This window comes from Orcinus orca, chromosome 14, assembly GCF_937001465.1.
Source record: "Orcinus orca chromosome 14, mOrcOrc1.1, whole genome shotgun sequence".
Lineage (NCBI taxonomy): Eukaryota > Metazoa > Chordata > Mammalia > Artiodactyla > Delphinidae > Orcinus > Orcinus orca.
In genome coordinates, this window is record NC_064572.1 from 40,147,705 (window position 1) to 40,165,358 (window position 17,654).

The 17,654-nt window shown below is 40.9% G+C and overlaps 1 protein-coding gene across 7 annotated transcripts in view; it reads left to right on the plus strand.

Moving 5' to 3' along the window:
• The first annotated feature begins 1,010 nt into the window (after nt 1-1,010).
• The window catches only part of CCSER2 (coiled-coil serine rich protein 2), a 160,538-nt gene continuing 143,894 nt past the window's right edge, over nt 1,011-17,654 (plus strand). For 6 of the 7 annotated variants that reach the window (XR_004484954.2, XM_004273012.3, XM_049697133.1 and 3 more), the window contains exon 1: nt 1,011-1,148. The gene's annotated coding sequence lies outside the window, so the exon portion shown is untranslated. Of the gene's footprint in view, nt 1,149-3,008; nt 3,075-17,654 lie in introns of all 7 variants that reach the window. The other variant, XM_033433945.2, reaches the window with a different exon arrangement.

Genomic DNA, 17,654 nt, shown 5'->3' on the forward strand with positions numbered 1-17,654 from the left:
CTGGTAATTTCCACTCCCTTTCCCCTTGGAGTATCACTGATCTGGAGGCATGAAAGAAATCAATATTTCTCAAGAAATCCGTATTTCTCAAGAAATCCTCAAAGTTATTTACTGCAGTGGAGCTGCTGATAAGCATGGCCTACAGGGATTTCAGGTAAGTCTATTGCCAGACAGGGGAACCTCCAGGGCTTTTACATCCAGCTAGACCAGGGAGGCTTCCAGGGGCAAGGGCACTCAACAAGCCAAGCCATCAAGGAAGAAAGGAGGGGAAGAGAAGGCGATGGAAGTCCCAGAGGGCAGGAGGACCTGGCTTCCGGCAAAAGAAACCCAGATTGATTATGTCATGAAGCTGTTTCCACTCTCAGCACTCCGGTGTGCCTATTTCTTCCACTCAATCTCAGTAAGATCCGGCAGAGTGTTGGTTCTCAGTAAGATCCGGCATTATCCAGAGCAAGCACCGGAGGGCAGAAAACAGGGATGGACCTGAAAACACAAAATGTTAGATCTGTCCACTTCACCGAAATGTGGGAGAGGAGCCCATGTCAGTCCCAAAGCTCAGACTACTCCTAACTTTTCGGGGTCAGGAGGTTTAGTTGACAGGTTTGACCGAGGTAAAGAGGCAAATGTTGCTCCAGGAGGCCGGCTATAGGTGCGTCAGCCACCAGGCTGGCGTCACAACTTGGGCGCAGGAAAGGCCTGAGTCAGGGGGCAGAGAGGCAAGGTCAGTGGAAGGGGGCGGGTCCTGAAGTGGGGGCGTAGCCTGGGAAAGGCTGGTGAGAGGGCGGGGGCGGTGCCAGAAATGGGCAGAAGCCGGAGTCAGGCGGCAGGGGCGGGCCCAAAGGCGGGGCCTAACCTCGTGAGGCTCGCGCCTGCGCAGGGCGTCCCGGGGGCGGGGCTGCGCGCGCGCGGTTCGGGGGCACCGGAGGGCGGAGTCCAGGCGGGCGCCGGCCGAGGGAGGGGGCGCGGTGGCTCTGGAGTCCAGCGCTCCCTCAGGCCGTGGACGTGATGCTGGCTGCTGTGGGTCGGGCGGCTGGGCCAGCGGGGATGTGACGGGCGGCCCCTCGCCTCACCTGCCGTCCTTTGGCTTGTAGGTCGCTGGGCGACCCGCAGCCGGGCCGCGGCTGAGGAGGCAGCGCGACCTCCGCACGGTGAGAGTCGGGGTCGGGGCGGGAGCAGGGGCCGGAGTCGGGGCGGGGCGAGCGCCCGCGGCAGCCCTGGGCAGGGGGCGCGGTCCGGGGCCCAGGTCCGGGCGCCCGGGATAGGGCCGTGGCGTCCTCCGGCCTCCTGCCCTCCGGAGCGACCCTCTGGAGTCTCCGCGAGCCGCCTGAGGGCAGGCAGGCGTGGAGCGGGGAGGTTGGACGCCCCTCGCCCCTGGGGCTGTGACAGGCATATCAGGGCCCGTGGGCCGCTGCGGCTGCGGCCCTCTCTCAAGGAGAAATCAGGGCGAGGCTGAGATACCCAGTGATTTCAGAGCCAGGATGCTAGTGAGGGATGATAGGGAAAGTACGAAGTACCGGGGTGCCCCGAATGACTGTGGTTTTTTTTGTTTTTAATTACTGGGCCCAAACAAAGACACACCCTAAACACATCCTGAGACAAAACTTTGGTGGACCACATCGTTGCCATAGGTTCAGATGCTGCTTCTCTCTCCTTTTTAGACATCTGCTGTTTTTATACATATATATATTTTTTAATGCACCTACTCTTTTTTGTCAGGCAAAGGGAGAATGACTCCTTTGAGGGAGCATTTGACGGCTAAGCTTGAGTTTGAATTTCAGTAATTGCAAATTCATCTTTGTGGGCTACCCAACCAGTTAGGCTTGCTGTTCCTAGACTAGGCCTGAACAGTGGGAAATTACTGATGCAGGGACTCTTCGTAGTCCCAGATTGGAATGTCTGTGTTTCACTCCCATTGGTGAGATAAATGGAGCTTAGGCTTTCCAAAATAACCTTTTGAAAGGCATTTCTTTTCTCCCTTTTTTTCCTGAGCATTAAAATATTAATGGAACCTATTAATTTTGCCAGTTTTTTCTTTTTCTTCTTCTTAAGCATCATCTTCTAGAGTAGTTTTAAAGAGAGTTTGGTTGTGGCACCTCTTCTTTAACCAAAAGGCATTTAAGATACTTGCCTTCTGCAAAAGATAGTCACAAAAAACATGTCTTATCTGTAATCAATATATGTATTATAAGGATTTAAACATTCCTGAATGTTTTGCCTGAAGTCAGTCTTAGATGTTATTACTGTTTGCCTCTCTTAATTTATTACTTAGTATCTTTAGTATTTTCTTATTTGCTTGTTTTCTTTAGTGTTCTCAACAACACTGATGTCAAATAATCTTTGGGTAAACACACACTTTCTTGAACCTTTAGCTGTAATTCATACTGTTTTACTTCAGTGTTGTATTAATACGCCATAGTAAGAAACTGCTAGAAGCCATCCTGAACAGCAGGAACTCTCCATTTAAAAAAACACAACAAGGCAATTTATTGTACCTTTTCACATCCAGACCTTCATTTTCTGTTTGTTGTCTTGACTCAACTTTGATTGGGGAAGAAGAGGGGACTTTGATTTCATGTTTAAAAGTCTGGCAGTGACTCTTCATAATCTGTATTTGATAAAAGTCAGAGCCCTTCACGATTTCTCGTACTTGTCTTTGTTTCTCATTTCATCTTCTACCATTTTGCCTGCCCTCTGAATAAAGACTACTTAGAGTTCTCTGAAGATGTCATCTTCCTTTGTGGTTTTACACTGTTGCCTCTATTGAGAATTCTTCTCCATCTAGTAAACAACTTACCCTTCAAGACCTGACCAAATTATCACCTCTGAATCTTGTCCAGACATCTTATCTCACTTGTCTTCACTGATCCACTAGTACATTGTACATTCTGCAGTTAGGACTTGTCAGTTGGTAGTTAATGATTTGTTAATATGGCTGTGTTCACCAGACTTTTGGGCTTCTTAAGGGAAGGGACCTTTGCAACTCTAACACATGCTGTTTTATGGCACAGGTGCTCACAAACTGTTTACTGAATGAACTTTTGAGGAATGCTCCTAATCTTGAATATAGTTTATAGGTAAAGTATATTAACTACCTCTTTCTGTGTTAGAAAACTTAGAAGCGGTGACTGCACAAGGTACTTTAAAATTTCCAGGAATAAAGTCAAAATTGTTGTTGCTGGTTAGGAATGAAACCCCACTTAAGACAGAAAAAAACCAATATGTTTTATGACACAAGAATAAAAAGAATATGGCCAGTAAGTATTGCTGTTTCTTTAATTTTTTTTTTTTTTTTTTTTGCGGTACATGGGCCTCTCACTGTTGTGGCCTCTCCCGTTAAGGAGCACAGGCTCTGGACGCGCAGGCTCAGCAGCCATGGCCCACGGGCCCAGCCGCTCCGCCGCATGCGGGATCTTCCCGGACCGGGGCACGAACCCATGTCCCCTGCATCGGCAGGCGGACCCTCAACCACTGCACCATCAGGGAAGCCCTTGCTGTTTCTTTAATTTAGGACTTTAAGACAAAGAAATTTGCCCAAGGTCATGCAGGTAGAAGGGGACAGAGATGGGATACAATCCAGGTCTTTTGACCATCTGTGTCCTTGCCCCCAGTTGCCTACTTCTAAGTCTTGTTTTATAATCAGAGTGGGAGATTTTGAGAGAGTTGGACGTATATTGGTTAAAGGGGTCTATTAGTAGGATATTGAACTTGAAAGAATTCATAGATTATTTGTTTCAACTTTAAAAATTTTACCCGTTAAACGACTGACACCCCAAAGGGCAAGAAACTTACTTGAAGTTACTAAGAGTCACTTGTATCCCACATCTCCTGATGTCACACTTGTGTATTTTTCATTATTCCATGGTGCTTTGGGGGAAAATGAGGAAGTTGTCAATTTTCAGAGGGAGAGCAAATCAGCTTCCACTTTCAATCTCTTTGGCTGCTTAATTGCCTGCTGCTTCTAGGGTCTTAGAGCCCTTGAGGCTAAGAAACATGATGATTCATTTTAGGATATAGGAGAAACCTAACCTCCACTATTCCATTCGTCTGGGGTTTTTGACCTCATTGCTGGATAGAGTGCTCCTTAATAAGTGGCTTCTGCTCACCATATGGAGACCCCCACATACAGTTACATTTTGATGGTAAAATGAGATTTAATAAAATAAGGTTACAGCTGGCTAATAGCATGGCTAAAATTACATGTATCGCTAGTCTGTACGTGAAAAGAGCCTATCTGATTACTCCTATGTGATAGGTTTTTTGGAAAAGAAAAATTGTGGTTTTATGCCTTTGAAAAGTTAGTTTTGAAATGTGTACTTCCTATGGGAGGCCTGATCAATTCTAACAGACAACTTAATGGTCAAAGAAATAAGGAAAAAAAATAAACTTAAAATATTCTCTTATTCATTTCTCATCATATATACATGATTTTGTACTGTAATCACAGCATTACAGTTCAATTTTTGCCTTCATATTTATGTTTTCTTACTGCTATAGTTTTTATATATTTAAATTATCATACAGTGTTACAGTGAGTTGATTTATTTACTTATTTATAATTATTGGACATCTCAGCTGCTTCCCGTTTTTCACGGGATGCAGTTAACATAGAGATGTCCTTTGTTTTGCTTCTTTCCTTTAGACTAAAGCCCCAGGCGGGGGATTATAAGGTCAAAAGGTATGAAGGGTTTTGTCACTTTTGAAAAATATTGCTAGGTTTGTTTCTGAAAGGTAGTATTTTTTTTTTTACTGCTTCCAGCAGTTTGGTTGACCAGTTTTATCTTTTACAGGCTTTTGTTTTTAACTTTTGTTTTTTTCAAATGGGTATAAGGGTACCTGCTGTCTAAGATCACTATTCACAATAGAAAAGGAAGTGCAGTATTTCTCTCATTTTATTTCCTCCTTTGTATGAATTGTTTGTCCTTTGCCCATAAATTTACTGGACTCTTCTTACCAATTTTCATTAGTACCTAGCATCATAAATATATTATTCTCTTGAAATATGTTTGTGATCTGTTTTATTTTTGTTATTTTTATTGTTGTAGACTTTGCAGTTTTAAAATTATTAAAGTCATTGACCACAACAACAAAAACCAAAAAAAAATCATTGACAATTTTTGTGTGTGATTTCATCTTTTGATTGTGAGCTCTACGAACAAATGTCACTCTACCATCTGATGCATATTTTTATTTTCTTAAGCTTCTATGGTTCTTTTTGTTATATGTATATATCTTTAACAATAATATATGCAATTGAGATTGCATTTAATTTTTGTGGATTTTATACTATAGAGAATCACATTCTTATAAATATCTAAGTGAGTTTCCATTGGTAAACTGCTGCCTTTTTTCTTCTTGAACTTGAATAGGAAACAAAACAAAATGAAACTAACCTAGTTTTTTTAATAAATGGGTATTTGTTTTTTAATAAGTTATAGTAAACTTAGGCAAAAATTTCATGAAAGCAGTTTTTGGTTAATTGAAGTTTTTGTTGTTTCCGGATTAACTAGAAGATCATTTCTGATTTAACTTTTATTAATCATTCTAAAATGTACAAAAATAAAACCTTGGTTATCTTCTTCCTTTGGGAGTAAGACATTCTAGATAGATGAGACAACCCTGGTGTAGTAATTAACATTGATTGAGTGCTGGTTACTTTGCTGGTACTTGGATAGAATTTCTTACTTAATCCTCATAACGACCCTAAGATGTAGGTTCTTTTCATATCCTCATTTTGCACATGAGAAAGAGAGGTAAGGTGACCCGCCAAAGGTAACACAGCTAGGAAGCATCGGAACCAGAACTCAAACAGCCTGCTTTTAAAGGGCTCTATTTGAAAAGTATATTATATTACTTTATTTTCTCTGCTAAGGATTTGAACTTTATCTCTTAGGTACTGGAAAAATATTAGATGTTTCAAAGCAAAGGGATGATATAGTATGTTATATCTTTTAGGGAGATGGCTGATGTGGCAAAGTGGAAATATATTGAATTGTGTTTCTGATAGGAAGTGGTTGAAATAGGTCTAATGAGAAATGAAGCCTAAACTGCAAGTTGGAAGTGGAGATCAGGGGTATTATGGAAAGCTGTGGGGCTTAGTAACTGATAAGAGAGTGGGAAGCTGGAGTGTTGATTTGGACGTTATCAAGTGGGGTAATGACAGATGAATATGCGCTCACAGCGCTTTGTTATATTTCTTTCATAGCATTGACTGGGATTTATTGTACCTAACTTAGTGACACAGCTAACTCCCCCACTGGGTTATGTACTTGTCAAGGACAGGGACTGAGTAGAAAGCATGAGCTAATACAGGATGAGCTAATTCAGGAAGATGGCAAGAGACTGAACTGGGGGTAGGAAACACCAAATCACCAAAATCAAAAAGTGGCTGGAGGAAGAGAAGCTCTAGAGAATGACAGTTGTCAGGGAGGAGGGGGAAGAGCCATCAGTGCAGGATTAGAAGAGGAGCCTTAAGGAGAGGGAAGTATTCGCACAGAAGTAAACACGGAATGCCACCTCACGCTACAAACAGTTTTGGTTCGCGTGCACTACTGTGATTTGCTGATGGCCAGTGGCTGCATGGCATTAAATCGTCTTTCCTTTGTTACTGACCTCCCGGCCCCCCGCCCCTCCCCCTTTCTCAGAGTATCCTGTGCCCTCTTTTAGCTTCTACCATCTTGCTACAGGTGCTGATGCTGGGGCGTGACTCAGCCTATAGAGAGCAACCAATCAGAACGCTCCTTTCTTTTTAAGTGAATTGACCAATCAAGAGTATGATAGGTGTAATCTCTGAGTTTTTAGCTCTTCTCTGCTGAGTTGATTGCCTTTGAATGCCCCCAGAGTTACCTCTCTGACTTCAAATGGGTTATTTTGAGATTTGGAGCCATTGGGAAGCCAGAGAATTCTTAAAGCCTGCGTCCATGAAAGTGAAAGATTTTCACCTTTCCCATGTTGATCAGTAAGTTAGTTCGAAAATATTTAGATCATCTTTGAGGATTGTTGATCTTAAAAATGCCCCAGGACCATCATTCCAAATAATTAAGAATCTCTCTTCTCTTTGTATAGTTCTGTTATTATCTAAAGTGTGGGAATTTGTTTTAAATTTTAAATTTCCTCGGTCAGTTCATAACTTCATGTTTGTTTTTCGAAGAGTGACTTAGAAAAGGAATTTGTGCATGATTTCTTCTGCTACCTTTTGCTTCAGAGCATCGTTATCCTTCACTGTCTGTGTTGTCCTTCCTTGTATTCATCTGCCCAGTTTCTTCTATACTTGGTAAGTAGAATAGGAAGGGGGAAAAGAGAAAAAACATGGGTAATTATTCCTCTCCCCTGCTTTTCCATGGTTGTTACCACTCTTCCCTCCCCCATTACTGCTCTCAGCTGTCCATTTTGGCATGGTCTCCTGCGCCATCTCTTCAATTCTATGTATGGTAATGGGAGATGCAAGACAGCTCTTTAGCTGAGGAATGCTGGATTTCTCAGGGTTTTGGTTCCTCTGGGATCTCTGTTTTGGTGTCATATTGAAGAGCCCAGGTGACATCTTGTATCTTAACAGATGCTTTCTATTCCCTGGCAATCTACCTCTCTTTAAAATGGAAAAAAATAAATCCAGGTCCTGTTTCTTTGAATTTGCTCTCTCTCTCTTTCCCTCCCTCTCTTTCTCTCTCTCCCCTTCTCCCCGCTCCACACACCTCCCTCCCCCCATATCAAGATACCACAGTCTCTTGATGACAGATACCCTAGTGCATACACTAGAGAAAATGAAGATAGGCAGACACCAGAAGGTACTTTGAATTGTTGTTGTCATTACATTAATGATATTTGGTTGCAGCCTGAGTGCTTTGGGGAAATTTGAGAGCTTTCTCTGACCATTATGTCTTGGCAGCCAGCGTTAGGGTTGGGAGTTACAATTTTCTCAGAAGCCCATACCTTAGAAAAGCAGGGACTATTCCTAACAGCTATTTAAGTGTGTAGAATGGGTCTGGTAATATTTTGGTCTAACTTGGTAGGCCAGCTTACAGGAAACATATCCAGGTGGTATTTCTTTACAGGGAATAGCGAGGCAGGGATGGCCATTTCTTCTTCTTTCTTTTATTTTTATTTAAACATTTTATCTCAAGCTTATTTTCTTTATTTTAAGATAGTCTGGACTTGTCAGCCCTTATTTATTATTGGCATCAGCTAGACATGTAGACTTGGCCATTGTTGTGGCCACTTTTGCAGTTGATGTTTTTTTCACTACTTGAGGATTTCTACACTGTAAGTTTCCTCAACCCAGACTTTGAGACCAGATCCTGAATCTGGATTTTCCTCATTCATGCCATCTTTCCATTCAACAAATACCAGCTGGGCACTTGCTAGTAATGGTGCAGTGAAGAAAACACATTTTCTGACCTTGTGGAACTTATATTCTAATAATAAGATACAGAAAATAAACAAGTATGTATGCAATATGTCAGCTATTATACTGCTGTGGAAAAAAACAAAGCAGAATAAGGTGAAAAGAACACAGGGGATGCTGCAGTGATCAGTGGTGAGCAGAGATGTGGAAGAAGTGAGGTTGTGATCTAATTTGTACAGATATTAGGGGAGAGCATTTGAGGAAGATGGAATAAGAGTGCAGATGTCTTTTGTCTGAAGCATGCTTGTCCTGTTTGAGGAGTGATAAACAGATCATTGGATGCCTTGTGAGGAATGATTGGTGGAAGATGAGGCCAGAGAGGTGGGTGAAGGGGCCAAAGGGATGGTAGTGGGAGTGCAAAATAGATCATATATGGCCTTACAGGCCAATAGAACTTTTTGGCTTTTACCCTGAAAGTGGGAAGCCATCCATTGATTTTGACTTGTTTTAAATAGACCTTTCCACTGGTGTGTAGAGAATGTCATAGGCGGGCATAATGAGATAATTCAGCAGGCTTCAGCAATAATGCCATGTGGGAGATGATGGTGATTTTAGGCAGGGTTAGGAGAAGTGCTCACAGTATATTTTGAAGGCAGAGCCAACAGAATTTGATGGTGGATTAGATGTGGGTTGTAGGTTTTGACCTGAACCACTGAAAGAATGGAGTTTACCGAGATGGGGAAGACTGCAGGAGAAGCAGGTTTTAGGGGGAGTAATGCGTTCAGTTTTGGATATGTTAGCAGTCCAAGTGGAGATACTGTCTAGACAGCTGGGTATACATGAGTCTGCATTTCAGTTCAGAGGAGGGGCTGGGGATATAAATTTCCAGTCATTGGCATAGAGATAGTATTTAATACCATTAGAACTGATTAAGATAATCTAGGAAGTGAGTGTGACTGGAGAAGTCAGAGACTTTGCCTTGGGGTCCTCTAATGAGAGAGAGGGACCTGGAGAGTTAGTGCTAGAGCTAAAAAATGAGAGTAAGAAGCACCCTCCAAAGAAGGCAAATGAAGAGTGAGTGGTTATCTCTGAAGCCAAGTGAAATGATTTAAGAAGGGGGAAGTGAGTGATCAGTTTTGTTGGCTGCAGTTAGATCGGGGACTAAGATGTGACTTAGATTTAACAATATGAAAATCATTGGTGGGAATTCCTTGGAGGTCCAGTGGTTAGGACTCCGCACTTCTACTCATTGCAGGGGGCATGGGTTTGATCCCTGGTCAGGGAATGAGGATTCCTCATTCCTCGTGGTACAAAAAAACCCAAACAAACAAAAAAGGAAAATCATTGGTGACCTTAAGTTGTTCATGGTGGATTAATGGAGATGAAAACTTGATTGGAGAGGGTTTAAGAGGGACCTGTAGGAGAGAAATTGGAGACAGCCAGTGTTTTCAAGGAGTCTCAACTGAAACTGAGGAAAAACAGGGTGCTGGCTGGAGGGGATGTGGAGTCAAGGAATTTTAATTTTTTTAAAAGATGGGTGCTTTTGTAGTATATTTGTAGCTGATGGAATGACCCAGTAGAGAGAAAAAAAATTACAGGAACTATTTCTTTGAAAAATAAATGAAATTAATTTTATCCTTATCTGTGACCCTAAGGTCTCTCATTATCATATATGTGTCCTTATGTACTGACCTATATTTTTTCAAATGAAGACAGTGGCTAGTGGAGATAGGTATTAAAGAACATCCCTTCCCCCCAGTTTGGTGAATTTTCATCAGTTCAAAACTGTTGTTTTTATATGTGGGTAACAAAATTTTTAATGAATTATTAGGAATCCGTTAAATAATCTTTGTTGTTGTTGTTATTGACCAGTTTTTCTCTGGTAACTTTTTTTTTTTTTGCGGTACGCGGGCCTCTCACTGTTGTGGCCTCTCCCATTGTGGAGCGCAGGCTCAGCGGCCATGGCTCACGGGCCTAGCTGCTCCGCGGCATGTGGAATCTTCCCAGACCGGGGCACGAACCCGTGTCCCCTGCATCGGCAGGCGGACTCTCAACCACTGCGCCACCAGGGAAGCCCTCTGGTAACTTTTTACTGATTATCATTCTCAGTAGTTTTGCACAGTGCTAGTAGCCATTTGGTAGGTTCTAAATTTGGATTTAGTAATCTCTGCCTGCTATGGTAGTTTTATTATGAAGTATCTTTTTTAAAAAGAAAAAAAATTTTTTTTAATAAAAAAAACCTTTTAAATTAAAGTATAGATGAAGTACGTTTAAGGGGAAAATTTGGTGGCCACTCTTTTTCCCTTTTTTTTTAATGTCCCTGATTGTACTTTTACTGTAATTGCTTCTGATTATTGAGTTGTTATCAGAGATGAATTCTGAAACTCATGGTTCAAAGCGCATATTACAGTTACAGCATTTATGTGCCTCTTTTTGTGGTTCATTTATGTTTGAGTAGGTAGTTGTCAGTATTTAGTGGTGGAGCATTATTGCAATCGCTTCTTAATCTTCTTCAGTTTTCCTCGAGGTTTTCTTCCCTTAGCCACTGCTACTGACTTTTGGATTTCTGAAACAAGTTTTGTTATTGCTTAAAAATCTTCTGTGGCTCTGCCCTGTTTTTTGCTTCTCCATCTCCTGCCTGCACTTGCACTCTGCTTTAGGGGATTTGGAGTACTCCTTAGGGCATTCTAATGCACATCTGATGTTTCTTACCACAGGACTATAGGATAAGGGTCAGATTCCTTATCAGTGTACAGAAAGTCTTCCATGAGCTGTGCCATGACATATCTGTCATGTTTCCATGAAGATGAGAAACTCTTTTTGACATCTCCATGCTTTTGCACATACTATTCCTTTTGTTCCAGAATACCATTCAGCTTCTTAGCTATCTTGTTAAATCACTTCATCTTTTAAAAAGCCCAACATAGGTGTCTCCTCTTCCAGGACAGCTTCTAGGTCTATTTTCATCATGCCTTCTCTACCCATCCTCCATTATATTCTTTGTTCTGTGTTACCTGTGTTTCTTTACATTTTGCAGTGACTTTGTTGTAGTATTTGCTATATGTTACTTTATTTGCTTTGTATCTGGTTCCCCTTGTCCCAATGCAAACTGATAGTCACTCAATAAATATTTTTGAATGAATGAATAAATAAAGCAAGTAATTATTTAGTATTGACCCAGTTTTTTTAAACAAATTTATTTTATTTATTTATTTTTGGCTGTGTTGGGTCTTCGTTGCTGCAGGCGGGCTTTCTCTATGCTGCGTGTGGGCTTTCTGTAGTTGCGGCGAGTGGGGGCTACTCTTCGTTGCGGTGCGTGGGCTTCTTATTGCAGTGGCTTCTCTTGTTACGAAGCATGGGCTCTAGGTTTGTGGGCTCAGTAGTTGTGGCTCTCGGGCTCTAGAGCACGGGCTCAGTAGTTGTGGCGCATGGGCTTAGTTGCTCTGCGGCATGTGGAATCTTCCCGGACCAGGGCTCGAACCCATGTCCCCTGCATTGGCAGGCGGATTTTTAACCACTCTGCCACCAGGGAAGCCCTATTGACCCAGTTTTGATTGACCTATTTGGTTGGGCTTTTACATCAATTTAATTTTTACAGAATATGCAAGTAAGCAATTCAGATAGCATTCTTAAAGATAGAGTCATACCCCCAAAGTGTCTTAGGAAATTGGTATTTTGTTAAATATTTGTTCTTATGAGCAAATAATAAGATTTGTTGATGATTTCATGATGTATCTCAAAATTCTCTTTTTTGTTTGAATATCTGAATGCAGTTTACCCTTGAACAACACAAGTTTGAACTGCATGGGTCCACTTATGTGTGGAATTTTTTCAAGAGTTGATACTATAGTACTACAGGATCTTAGCTGGTGAAATCTGTGATGCAGAGGGACCAAGTATAGGGAGGGCTTACTGTAAGTTGTACTTGGATTTTTGGCTGAATGGAGGGTTGGCACCCCTAATCCCTATGGGTTTTTTTTTCCTTCTGTGGTTTCATTTTTTGCTGTTTGATATTTCTATTTGAATGTTGTCCTTAGACACGTCTCATCCTAAACGTATTTTAAACTCATTCCCTAAACTTGATCTTAACTTCTCCATTAGTGTTTTCTATATTACCGTCTTGTAGTCACTTAGGTTTCTCTGCAGTAACTTTAAGTCCCACTTCTATATTTTATCATTACTGAGTTCTGTTGTAATTCAACAAAAATTTTTTGGCCTCTTCCTGTGTCCTGTTTTGTTAGTTCTAGTAATGAGAGGCCGAATAAGAGAGGGTCCCAGTCCACGAATGATTATGATGCAATGTGATGAGTATAATAATATGATTATTTTTAAAAATTTATTTTATTTATTTTGTTTCTGGCTGCGTTGGGTCTTCGTTGCTGTGTGCGGGCCTTCTCTAGTTGCGGCGAGCGGGGGCTACTCTTCGTTGCAGTGCACGGGCTTCTCATTGTGGTGGCTTCTCTTATTGCAGAGCACGGGCTCTAGGCGTGCGGGCTTCAGTAGTTGCGGCCAGCGGGCTCAGTAGTTGTGGCTCGCGGGCTCTAGAGTGCAGCCTCAGTAGCTGTGGCGCACAGGCTCAGCTGCTCTGCAGCATGTGGGATCTTCCCGGACCAGGGCTTGAACCCGTGTCCCCTGCATTGGCAGATGGACTCCCAACCACTCTGCCACCAGGGAAGCCCTATGATTATTATTATACTCCAGTCCACAGATGATTATGGTGCAATGTGATGAGTATAATAATATAGTAATAGTGGAATATCTAGGGCACACTGGGCTTAGAGAATATCTCTCCTTCATGTATCTCTTAATTCTTACTTTGTCTACTGCCAACCTCTTTCAGGCCCTCATTACTATGTTTAGATAATTTTAAGACTGCTTAATAGCTTGTAACTCTCGTCATTCCAGTTCATCATGAATGTTGTCACCAGGGTAGTTGTTTCAAAAAGAAAAAAGAAAAGCTACTTGTCTTTCTTCTTCCTCACAGAATAAAATCTAAAATAGAATAAAATCTTGAATGCAAAGTCTTTGGCCCAGACTTCCTGTCTTGTCTTCTGCTACATGAACTTTCCATTCCAGCAAAACTCTTCTACATTCTGTTCCAAATACACTTTGCCAAATACACTTTGCACTCTTCCTTTTTTGTTTCCTTCTCCCAACAGTGTTTTTATTACTTTTGCTTCCTCTACTTGTTGAAATTGTATTAACCTTGGACATAGTTCCTAATTGTTAAATCCTGAGTGAACCATTTAGCTGATCGTGCCCATGTTCTTGACACCCTCTTTTTCTTGGCTTCCATGATATCACTCTCTCCTGTTTCTCTTTCTTACCTCTTCTTTCTCAGCTATCATTACTAACTCCTGTCCCTTAATGTTCATGTTTTCCAAGGTTTCAGCCTGACTTTTTTTTTCTTCATTGTTATGCTTTCTTGAACATATTATTTTTTGTTATCTCATATCTGTGTTCTTTTATCCACCCTAGTTTCTCTCTTGAGCATTACAGTCCTTAAGTTTGCTATTTAGAATGCCTACCTGATAGTTCAGCAGAAAACCTGAAATTTAAAACATCAAAAATTAGTACGTGGTCTTCTCCAGACTTATGTATTCACTTCATTTCCTGCCATGGTTAGTGATGCTGCCAGTCACTCAGTTACCCAAATTATAAACCTGAGAATCATCTTGACTTCTGTTCATTTTCCTTTGCCTGTCAAGTTCTGCTGATGGAGCTTTTCCTTCTCCATTCTCCTTACTGTTTCCTTCGGCCAGGCTCTAATATCCTGAGTAGACCATTGTAAAAAAAACCCTTTGAAAGTAATTCTTCTGCTTGGTCCTGGATATTCTACAGGAAATGCATGTTGGTTGTATCCAGTAGGAATGTCAAAGGCAAAATAATTTTGGATATGCCACCCTAGAATAGTGCTTGAACCATTAAAGGTCAATTTCCTAAATATCTCTGTTAGGTGATATTGTTAAGAAGTAGTTTATGCTTTTTACAAGAAATTTGCTTAAGAGTTAAGAATATGATTTGTAAGGATTAGTGGGGAAAAGCAAGAAAAGATATATGGATAAGTTCTAGAAGTGCTCTTATAGGACATTTTCTTAATGAGCTAGAAAAGAGATTAAAACTTTGAAAGTAACACTTGGTGCTTTGTGTCCAAATGCCAGTTAAAGAGCAATTAAGTATAAACCCTGCTTTCCACTTATACCAAACCACCCAAGGATCTGTGACCATACTACTATCTTTCAGGACTCCTTACCAGTCTTGGTACCATACTACCTCCTTGGCTCAAAATACCCACTCACCCACCTTGGTCCACCATGGAAACTCTGAAGACTTCTTCCTTTCTTAGCTTAACCCTTAAGCAGGAAGATCTTGAGGCTGTGAATAGATGAAAATAGGAGCTTTAGCGTGGGGAATTGTAAGCTAATATATTTGAGTAGTACCTTGAAGAAATGCTGTTTAAACTCAGTTAATACCCAAAAGAGACTCCTGATATTATTGTTGCATGTTCCTGGAAGATGCAGGCCTAATATGCTGATGCTGCAGATGTGGTAACATAATCCCTGTACCTCTACATCATCTAATATGATTCATAAGCACAAGTTGTTTAGTATTGAATCGTCATTTTCTGATCCCAGATATAGTCATAGAAGAGCTCTTTAGTTTCTTGAATTTTGTCTTGGTTTGCTAACAGATTTTGTAAAATTTTGTAGAATTTATCTTGCTTGTTACATTTAAAGAAGTCCAAACTTGCAGAAGAAAGTATTTTTAAATTTGATCCTTTATATTCGGGATGATTTACCACATATTTCAAAATAATTGAATTTTACATGTTGTGAATGTTTTGCAAAAGTATTAAATGTATTTTTATTAGCCTTTGCTCTTGCTACATTGTTGATCTTTATTTACTTTTCTGATAAATGTAGAGTTTATGAGGCTGGCACTATATTCTCACCTGGGAATTACCTTGGAAAATCTATTTGAGCATTCTGTATTGTAGCATTTTGAAGTTTAGAGTGGGGTGTGTGTATCATTTTGGCTTATATTGTTCTGCCTAGGAACCTCCCTTGTGGAGGAGGTAAGAAAGAAAGGAAAAAGTCTTCAGAGAGAGTTCCCAAGGTGGACCAAGGTGGGTGAGTGGGCATTTTGAGCCAAGGGGGGTAGTATGGTACCAAGACTGGTAAGGAGTCCTGAAAGATCATAGTATGGTCACATATCTTTGGGTGGTTTAATATAAGTGGAAGGCAGGGTTTATTGGGTAGTTGTGGGAGAGAGCTGCTGCAAAGGAGTAAAAGCCAGATTTTGAAGGCTTTTGTAATCTTAGCTGCATTTTCTTACTGTGTGGCTATGGACAGATCATGTGATTTTTCCAAGTTTCGTTTTGCTTAAATCTGGAAAATAAGAATAATGAATATATCTACACTGTAGGATTGTTGTGAGATTTAAATGAGGTAATGCAGGTACCTGGCATACAACTTCTCAGCAGCTGTCACCTGCTGTTGTTAGTACTGTTTTAAGGTGTTTGTTCTTTGGAGGACCACTGAAGGATTTTAAATTGAAGAGTGACATCAGATATATGATTTTTCTTTTTCTTTTTCTGCGGTACACCGGCCTCTCACCGCCGCGGCCTCTCCCACCGCGGAACACAGGCTCCTGACGCACAGGCCCAGCGTCCATGGCTCACGGGCCCAGCCGCTCCGTGGCACGTGGGATCCCCCCGGACCGGGGCATGAACCCGCGTCCCCCGCATCAGCAGGCAGACTCTCAACCACTGCGCCACCAGGGAAGCCCCAGATTTATGATTTTAAATATCAACTCTGGGAAAACTATAGGGATGAATTGAAGGGGAAGAAACTGAAGGTAGGGAATTAAGGAAATTTATGCTAGAATACTGGCTCTAGATGATAAGATTCTAGATTAAGAAATGAGGTAGTGTTGGAGAACACAGGACAGAGTTGAGAATTATTACAAATTGACATGTGCATTGTATTCCACGAGTTGGAGAGATCTAAAGGAAACTAGGAGAATAGACAGCCATCATATAGACAGAGTACCTAGATGAGTAGGAAACATTGTATTCTCCTACTCATAATAAGAGAGTGCAGAAGAGGATGGTTAGAAGCAAGTACTTGCCATTGCCAAGGAACTAATGACTGAGCTGGGTTGCCTACTGTTCCCCAGATGGGGCTGGAGGGTTTGGGCAACTCTGGATGAGTCCAGAGCAGTAACTTTGGGCAGCACATGGGGATTATATGCCAAGTGTCAGGAAGCTTTCATGAGTGGAGGAGAGAAGTGACGTAGACCACAAGTAGACCTTAAGCAGTACCAGGCATGAAATAGAGAAAGAGCTAGTTCCTAAGGGGTTGGAAGGACAAACTGACAGTGTTGTGATATATTTGGATTTTCTAAGTACTAAAAGAGGATCAAGCCCCACTAAGGACTAACCTAAGTTTTGTTAATTTTATAAGCCCAGAAGTATCCTTCAAGCATTTGGTATTTCAACGTTTGATAGTGAGACATTTTGCAGTATTACCATATAGTCATTTTGGGTAAAGATGTATTTCTGCTTTATAGTTTTGTTTTTGAAGTACTTTATGTGTATTCTCGTTTAATCATATTGTGACTGGCAAGTTTAATTGTAGTATTTGAAAACTACCTTTCACAGTAAAATGATTAGTTTTTAATTTGTTTACTAAGTTGCTTATTCTTACCTAACATAATTTTACTTAAAGTTACTTTCATAATAGAGAACAAAGTTGTGTCTAGAATATTATCATATGTATTTTCTTGTCACTGAAGCGTTCCTTGCGTTGTATTGACCAGTTGCCAGCATAGGTTAAATATAAATGTACTTTGATTTTAAGGTGTGGTTGATACTCAGGCCTCAGCCTTTAACTTTTTTTCAGTCATAGTTTATGAAATTATTTGTTACTGAAGTAGTTATGAAATTATTATTTGTGTTACTGAAGTAAACACGATTTGGGGATTGTGCATAGTGTTTTTAATATTTCAGTTCTTTATCAGCAACCCCTAGTTGCTGTGTCTCATTTGCTATGTAATTAGAGGAAGACTCTTTCTACATACTGCTATGTCCAAGGTAAAGAAAAAAACCAAAACACCTTTTTACTAGAATTGTAGTCATAACATATTTAGGTTCTTTAGTAACTTTTATTTCTTCCCTCAGCTTTTACTGAGTGTTTTTTCCTACATCTTTAAGAATTAAAAAAACCCAAATATGTTGTGGTCCTTGTTTTTTTTTTTTTGGTACGCAGGCCTCTCACTGTCGTGGCCTCACCCGTTGCAGAGCACAGGCTCCGGA